Below are 7,890 nucleotides of genomic sequence, written 5' to 3' on the forward strand. Positions count from 1 at the left end.
GCAAATAAAGTACATGAACGACACACAGTAACAATTTATCCAAATTGTACTGGCCACTTCATCATCGAGAATCACAAAAGAGCGATGGTTGCAAATCGCTGAATTTTTGTTTTTACATAGTTTGTGCTCTATGACAAATGTCCTGCCCAATGAAAATGCTTATGCCTCAATTATTCTCATTTGCAATATTAAAATTAACCGACATATAAGAACTTGATAAATGTGATCCATGGTGGATCGGTGGATTCGGCCCGGCGGAACTTAGGACGATTTTACTTGTTTTAATTTATAATTTACACGTTGATAATCATAAATATTTTGATCTACACATGATAATGGAAATAAAAACTAGAATGTCAATTAGGAAGTGTCCAGACATAGTGAATATGGAAATAAAAACTAGAATGTCAATTAGGAAGTGTCCAGACATAGCAAGTGACTTAGACATAGACTTGAAGTAGCTCCACAGGTAAAATCGCACGATCAAGGCGGCCAATCGACTGCACCATTTCGTGAGATAACACGTTCATCCAATAAATTGCGACATTCGCTTATTGTCGAAGTCACTTAGCTAGAAATGAGACTCCTCGCTATATTGGACTCCTCGCTTAACGTTGAGGTCACTGACTACGAATTTTAGTAGCTCGAATATGTTTCCATCATGAAAAGGCAAACATTACTGAACAGAAATGTCAAAAAAACCGCCAAACCATTTACCTTTCATTTAAGTCTCGATTAATCTACATATCATATTGGGGGGCATTTTGTGGAAACGGTGATCACCAGACTCTATTTGCCTCTGGACCATACAAATTTCGCTTAAATCGATGAAGCGATCTCCGAGATCTACGGTTTTTTTTAATTCTAAGTTGTACACTACTCTTAAATACCTTTCATTTAATACCCATATTGTCCCAATCGGCAAACATGTCCGTTCGGCTGGGTTTTGAGATGGGGCGTCCACCCAGGTTATTTGACCAACATTTTATACCAATTCCGTGTTTTTGGGGTACCATAAGATGGCATGCAAAATTTCGCTTAAATCGGTTCACCCATTTTCGAAAATAGGTGTATGGGTGAGGGTCCGCCACCCCTGCGAATAACGAAAAATGTTGAATCCTATTTTCCCCGGGGGGTTCAAACTCTACCATCTGCGAAAATTTTATGAAATTGATTCAGCTGTTTTTGAGTCTATACGGAACAGACAAACAAACTAACAAACAAACAAAGCACAGCAATTAACAAGTAAAAAGGCGTTATGTTCGGCCGAGCCGAACGTTGGATACCCACTACTTCGGATATATACATAAATCATCTTTCGTCCAAATCCGGTAAAAAATCCATATTTTATGCCCCAAAGCAGGTTCCGATTTGGATCAAATGTTATTAGTATTTGGTCAAGTCATTGTTCAATTGTGTATAACAAAATATTGGTATTTTAGTAGCTATATCTAAAAATAAACCGATCTGAACCATATACGACACGGATGTCGAAAAGCCTAACATAAGTCACTGTGTTCAATTTCAGTGAAATTGGATCATAAATGCGCCATGAGGTCTTTTATGACTTTAAATCGAGAGATCTATCTGCCATATAGACCGATCTCTCGATTTATATCCAAATCTGAACCTATTTGGGCCAAGTTGCAGAGAAATGTCGAAGAGCCAAACACAACTCACTATCTCAAATTTCGGCGAAACCGGACAATAAATGCGCCTTTTATGGGCCAAAACCTAAATCGAGAGATCGGTCTATATAACAGCTATATCCAAATCTGGACCGATCTGAGCCAAATTGAAGAAGAATGTCAAAGGGCCTAACAAAACTCACTGCCCCAAATTTCGGCGACATCGGACAATAAATCCGCCTTTTTTGGGCCCAAAACCTTAAATAGAGAGATGGCAGCTATATCCAAATCTGGACCAATCTATGCCATATTGCAGAAGTATGTCGAGAGGCTTAACTTAACTACCTGACCCAAATTTCGGCGACATCGGACAATAAATGCGCCTTTTATGGGCCCAAAACCAGAAATCGGGAGATCGGTCTATATGGCAGCTATATTCAAATCTCAAATCTAGAACGATGTGGGCCAAATAGAAGAAGGAGGTCGAAGGGCCTAATACAACTCACTGTCCCAAATTTCGGCGACTTCGGACAATAAATGCGCCTTTAATGCGCCCAAAACCAGAAATCGGGAGATCGGTCTATATGACAGCTATATCCTATCTGGACCGGTCTGTGTCTTATTGCAGAAGTATTTTGAGGGGATTAACTTAACTCCCTTTCCCAAATTTCGGCGACATCGGATAATTAATGCGCCTTTTAAGGGCGCAAACCCTTAAATCGAGAGATCGGTCAATATGGCAGCTATATCCAAATCTGGACCGATCTGGGGCAAATTGATGTAATATGCCGAGTGGCTTAACACAACGAACTGTTCCAAATTTCAGCAAAAACGGACAATAAATGTGGCTTTTATGGGTCCAAGACCCTAAATCGGAGGATCGGTCTATATGGGGGCTATAGCCCATTTTCGAACTTAACCTGCTTATGGACAAAAAAAGAATCTGTGCAAAGTTTTGATCTCAATATCTCTTTTTTTAAAGACTGTAGGGTGATTTCAACAGACAGACGGACGGGCATGGCTAAATCGTCTTAGATTTTTACGGCGATCAAGAATGTATATACTTTATAGGGTCGGAACTGGATATTTCGATATGTTGCAAACGGAATGACAAAATGAATATAGCCCCGTCCTTCGGTCGTGGGTATAATAAGGCTTGAAGGAATACAAAAATTGGCATTATTTTTAGTGCCATACATAAATCGCAGCTAACATGCATCGCACATTCGGCCAAATGTTTTCACTATGTTAGCTATTCATCACTTTTGAATATAAATATGTATGTAAACAAAACTTTTAATGGTCTTATCGCCAATCGTCATAATGTTTATGCTATTTTCTATACAAGTGATTGATGACGGCTGGCGTGTTAAAGGGTGTTTATATTAAACAACATATGAATATGCATTTTACTATTTAAAATATTTAATTATTTATTTGCTTGTGGGGTTTGTTGTGGTTTTTCTTAATGCGTTAAATTATATTTAATGTGAATATTGTTTTATAAATATAATCTTATTAAAATAGGTAATGTTCACCAAACCCCACGCCGAAAGCCTGAATTCAAGTCCTGGCGGAATAATTCAATCTATATTTTTAAACCTACCCCATACGGTGGGGGGTATACTGTCAATGTTATTATTGTTTGGTTGGCGATTTGTGTAGCCACCACAACTGGATGGAGCGTACACTACTATGCTGTTTTTAAAACCTCGAATTATTAATCTCTGACTCTACAAAGTATGTATTTTCATTATTGATCGTCGTGACATTCTAAGTCTATCTAACACCCATATAAACAGTTTTTTGATTTAACTTCTTAAACCTCTAAAAGTCTCCATTGAAAATCCATGCAATTAAGTTCGTTAACTATATTTAAGACCATACACCCTAGAGGAAGAGAGATAGACTCATTGCTAAGTATACCGATTGACTCAAAATCAATTTCTGATTCGATTATGCCCGGCCGTTTGTCTGTCCATGTTAATCACAATTTTTATCCGATCGTCTTCAAATTTGGCACAGACATCGGTTCAGATTTGGATATAGCTCCCATATATGTGTTCGTTTGCCAGCCGATTCTCACGAAATTTGGCACAAAGGATTCCCTTATGCTGCCGTCATGTTGAATTTCATTAAAATCTGGTCCGATTTAGATATGGCTCCCAATATTCAATTTTAGAGCCCTTGCCAGCGTATTTCTGAACTTACTTTCCCAAAAGGTTGCACAATGTGACTTTTACTACATATGTGTACCAATTTTGGTCGAAATCGATAGTGATTTTGATATAGCTCACATATATTCGTCCGATTTTGACTAATACTGCAACAATACAGTCATTTGTTACCCGATCCCCACGATTTTGGCACGAAGGTTTTTCTGATCACTGGTAAATCACTTAGAAATCGTTTCGGGTAAAGTTAGGCTGGCTGTGCCTAACTTTAACCCATCCTTACCTGTTAAGCTATATCTTGAATGTGCATAGAAATATGTGTTTTCTTTGCAACTATGCAAACAAAAACGCCAAAAAAAGAAATCGGTCCACGTAAAGGAAATTTTCAGCAAGCAAACTTCTTTTGTGAAAATTATTTTTTGCAATAAATTCTTGCAAGAATATGAATATATATTCGTTCTTGGCATAAAAAATATATACCATATTTCATCTAGTTTTTCATTATTTATAAATTTAATGTCATTCTTATGTACATACATATATAGATTATGCATATTGGAATGGATGACATGTTCCATTTAATGTTGCAACATACTTCAAACTCCATTTTTGCCAATTATAAGCATATCTCAGGTGGTAATTCAGACTCTTTCATAATTTAGTTGGACTTATTTCGATTTTAATTATATTAAAAGCCTTACGTTTTCGCAATACTTCAATATGGTCCCGTATTATGATCTTCTGTATTCATTATGCTATAAATAAAATAAAATTTACTTTTGGGAGTAGTTGTTTTCGCACATTTAAATACCTACTTTGTGATGGATATTTCTTTATCTTGTGAAAATTACCAAACAATGTTCTTTGTGCCTTAGAAATTCTTGTTTCGTTTTCTTGTACCTGGCAGCCATTTGTCTGTTGTTGTAATGATTTTTGTCATTTGGCATAGCAGCATTTTGGTTTCTAAGGCGAAACTTTTAAAATTTTCACTTTCTGAGCTTACGATCCGCACTCGACCAAGTTGCTCAACGTTAGATTAGGTGAGGTAAGTGAGAGAGGCAGTTCTTTACAGACTTACTTAGACAATTTTAAGTCCATTGTGATACCACAGAAGCCACAGACCAAGGCCCCTGGAGGGAATTGAACCTATAAACCCCGCCTTGGCAATCCGAGCACTATACCAACGCCGTTAGCGGGCGCCTAAACATACTGACTGCCTTTTACTCAGTCGAAATAAAGGGAAAATGTTGTGTGTAAGAATGGCTCCATGCCAGTGACGAGCCCACAATTGCGATTACGTGGAAGCTCATAGATTTGATTGGGATTACTTTCTGTGTACGCCCACCGTAAAGTGCAAAAGTGTGAGTATATTTGCCCATCACTCAAATACTCACCCAGCATTAGGAGAGACACAACATAATAATTACTGGTCCGGTAAACGAATAATAGTTTGCGCCTATAAAAACACTTTTGCTATTAAAGAGTTTTTGATTTTACAACAAAAGAAAGGTCGTTTTACCGCAGGTGAAGCTGCTAAAGGGATTACATTAAAAAAAGTTAGTTACGTTTATGGCTGACGTTCGATATGTTGAAGCAAAACGTTACACATTTAAAATAAAAGTATTTTGTTTGTCATAAAAATATCTCAAACACGTGTACCCATTGGGTTTATTATAGCTAAACGAAATATATTATATTGATCGTTCTGCGTTATCATCAGTTCGTCTGCTAACATTTCAAAGTGCTAGTAAGGCCGCTTGAAATTTGCATAAATAAATCAAGTTGATGTATTGTTATATGATTTCTTAAGTCCCCTGGTAAGAACGTCGAAAAGAATATTATTTTTTTGGAATCTGCTACAACGTTTTTTGATTTAAATCCAACTTCCGGTCTAAGTCTTGAGTACCTGGGGACCAAATTCTTATTTAATTAGGTTGAAATTGTTCATATGATGTACTACTAAGCCTTTCAATATTCATGCCATGGTATCAAGAGTAAGAAATCGCCCAGAAAACTTGTGTATTAGGGTTGATATTCTATTCTGCTTTCGGAATTGTCGGTGAAATGTTAAATTGTTTCGCGAGTGAAATTTGACAAAAATATTTTTTTTATTTCGCTAATAAATATCATAACAAAATGAAAAAACGAACCATTGAAACTAATAAAACAAACAAAACTGAAGTCGACAATGGTTTCAAGCATTGCCACTAAAATTTATTTTTGCCATTTTCCTCACTGTAAACAGACTATTATTTTGTGGTCTATTTTGCTCTAGTGTTCCGCCGACGTTTTTTCATAAACAGAATACTCAGCTTTACACAGAGGAGGATATATTTGATTCGAATCCGCCGAATAATACGCCTTTATAGAGTGCCACTTTTGCGCCACCCTTTTAGAAAAATTATGCTACTTTTCCAATGAATGTTACTTTTTTGGGCCGTTTTGACACGACTTACTACAGGTGTGTTCGTTAAACATTGTGATTTAAAATTCTTTCCATAGAGAACAAGTAAAAATGTGTTAAGTTCGGCCGGGCCGAACTTTGGATACCCACCACTTCGGGCATATTACATATATGCCCGAAGTGGCATAGTAATAGTTTTCGTCATAGTGCGGTAAAATGCATAATTTATGCCCCCATAACAGAAATATGGTCCGATTTGGACCAAATTAAGCACGGATATTGTGTGGTCTGATAAGTACAACAAGTCATTGTTCAATTTTATAAAACAAAATATTGGCCTTTTTGGTAGCTATATCCAAATATAGACGGATCTGAACCATATACGACATGGATGTCGAAAAGCCTATCAAATTTCAGCGAAATCGGATTTTAAATGCGCTTTTAATGAGGCCAAGACTTTAAATCGAGAGATCGGTCTATATAGAAACTATATCCAAATCTGAACCGATCTGAGCTAAACCGAAAAGAGATGTCAAGGGGCCTAGCAGAACTCACTGTCCCAAATTTCGGCGAAATCGGACAATAAATGAGCCATTTATGGGGCCATGACTTTAAATCGAGAGTCTTTATGCCAGCTTTATCTAAATATAGACCGATAGAAGCCAAATTGCAGAAAGATGCCGAGGGGCCTAACATAACTCACTGTCTCAAATTTCGGCGACATCGGACAATAAATCCGCCATTTATAGGACCATGACTTTAAATCGAGAGATCGGTCTATATGGCAGCTATATCCAAATCTGGACCGATCTAGGCCAAATTGCAGAAAAATTTCGGGGGGCCCAACACAACTCATTGTCGCAAATTTCGGCGACATCGGACAATAAATGCGCCATTTATGGGCTCATTACCTTAAATCGGCGAATCGGTCTATATGGCAGCTATATCCAAATCTGGACCGATCTAGGCAAAATTGCAGAAATATATCGAGTGGCCTAACTCAACTCATTGTGCCAAATTTCGCCGAAATCGGACATTAAATGCGCATTTTATGGGCCCAAGACCTTAAGAGATCGGTCTATATGGCAGCTATATCAAAATCTGGACCGATCTGGGCCAAATTGAAGAAGGATGTCGAGTGGCCTACCACAACTCACTGTCCAAAATTCCAGCAAAATCGGATAATAAATGTCGCTTTTATGGGCCTAAGACCCTAAATCGGCGCATCGGTCTATATAGGAGCCATATCAAGATATAGTCCGATATAGCCCATCTTCGAACTTAACCTGATTATGGACAAAAAAGGATTTGGGCAAAGTTTCAGCTCAATATCTCTATTTTTAAAGGGTGTAGCGTGATTTCAACAGGCTGACGGACGGACGGGCTAGATCGTCTTAGATTTTTACGCTGTTCAAGAATATATATACTTTTTAGGGTGGGAAATGTATATTTCGATGTGTTGCTAACGGAATGGCAAAATGAATATACCCCCATCTTTCGATGGTGGGTATAAAACTCTTTATGTTTTAGCAATCTTTTGTGTATGTGAATTTAAAAAGCTCTCAAACAGAATCAACAACCCATTGTACCTGACAGCCGGCAAGTAGCGTAACGAAGAAAGCACTCGACAACCGTTGACCAATACCCATGCTAGTGGTAGTACTCTGCACTCTCGATTTTTGCT

The sequence above is a fragment of the Stomoxys calcitrans genome, chromosome 3 (genome assembly GCF_963082655.1).
Source record: "Stomoxys calcitrans chromosome 3, idStoCalc2.1, whole genome shotgun sequence".
Lineage (NCBI taxonomy): Eukaryota > Metazoa > Arthropoda > Insecta > Diptera > Muscidae > Stomoxys > Stomoxys calcitrans.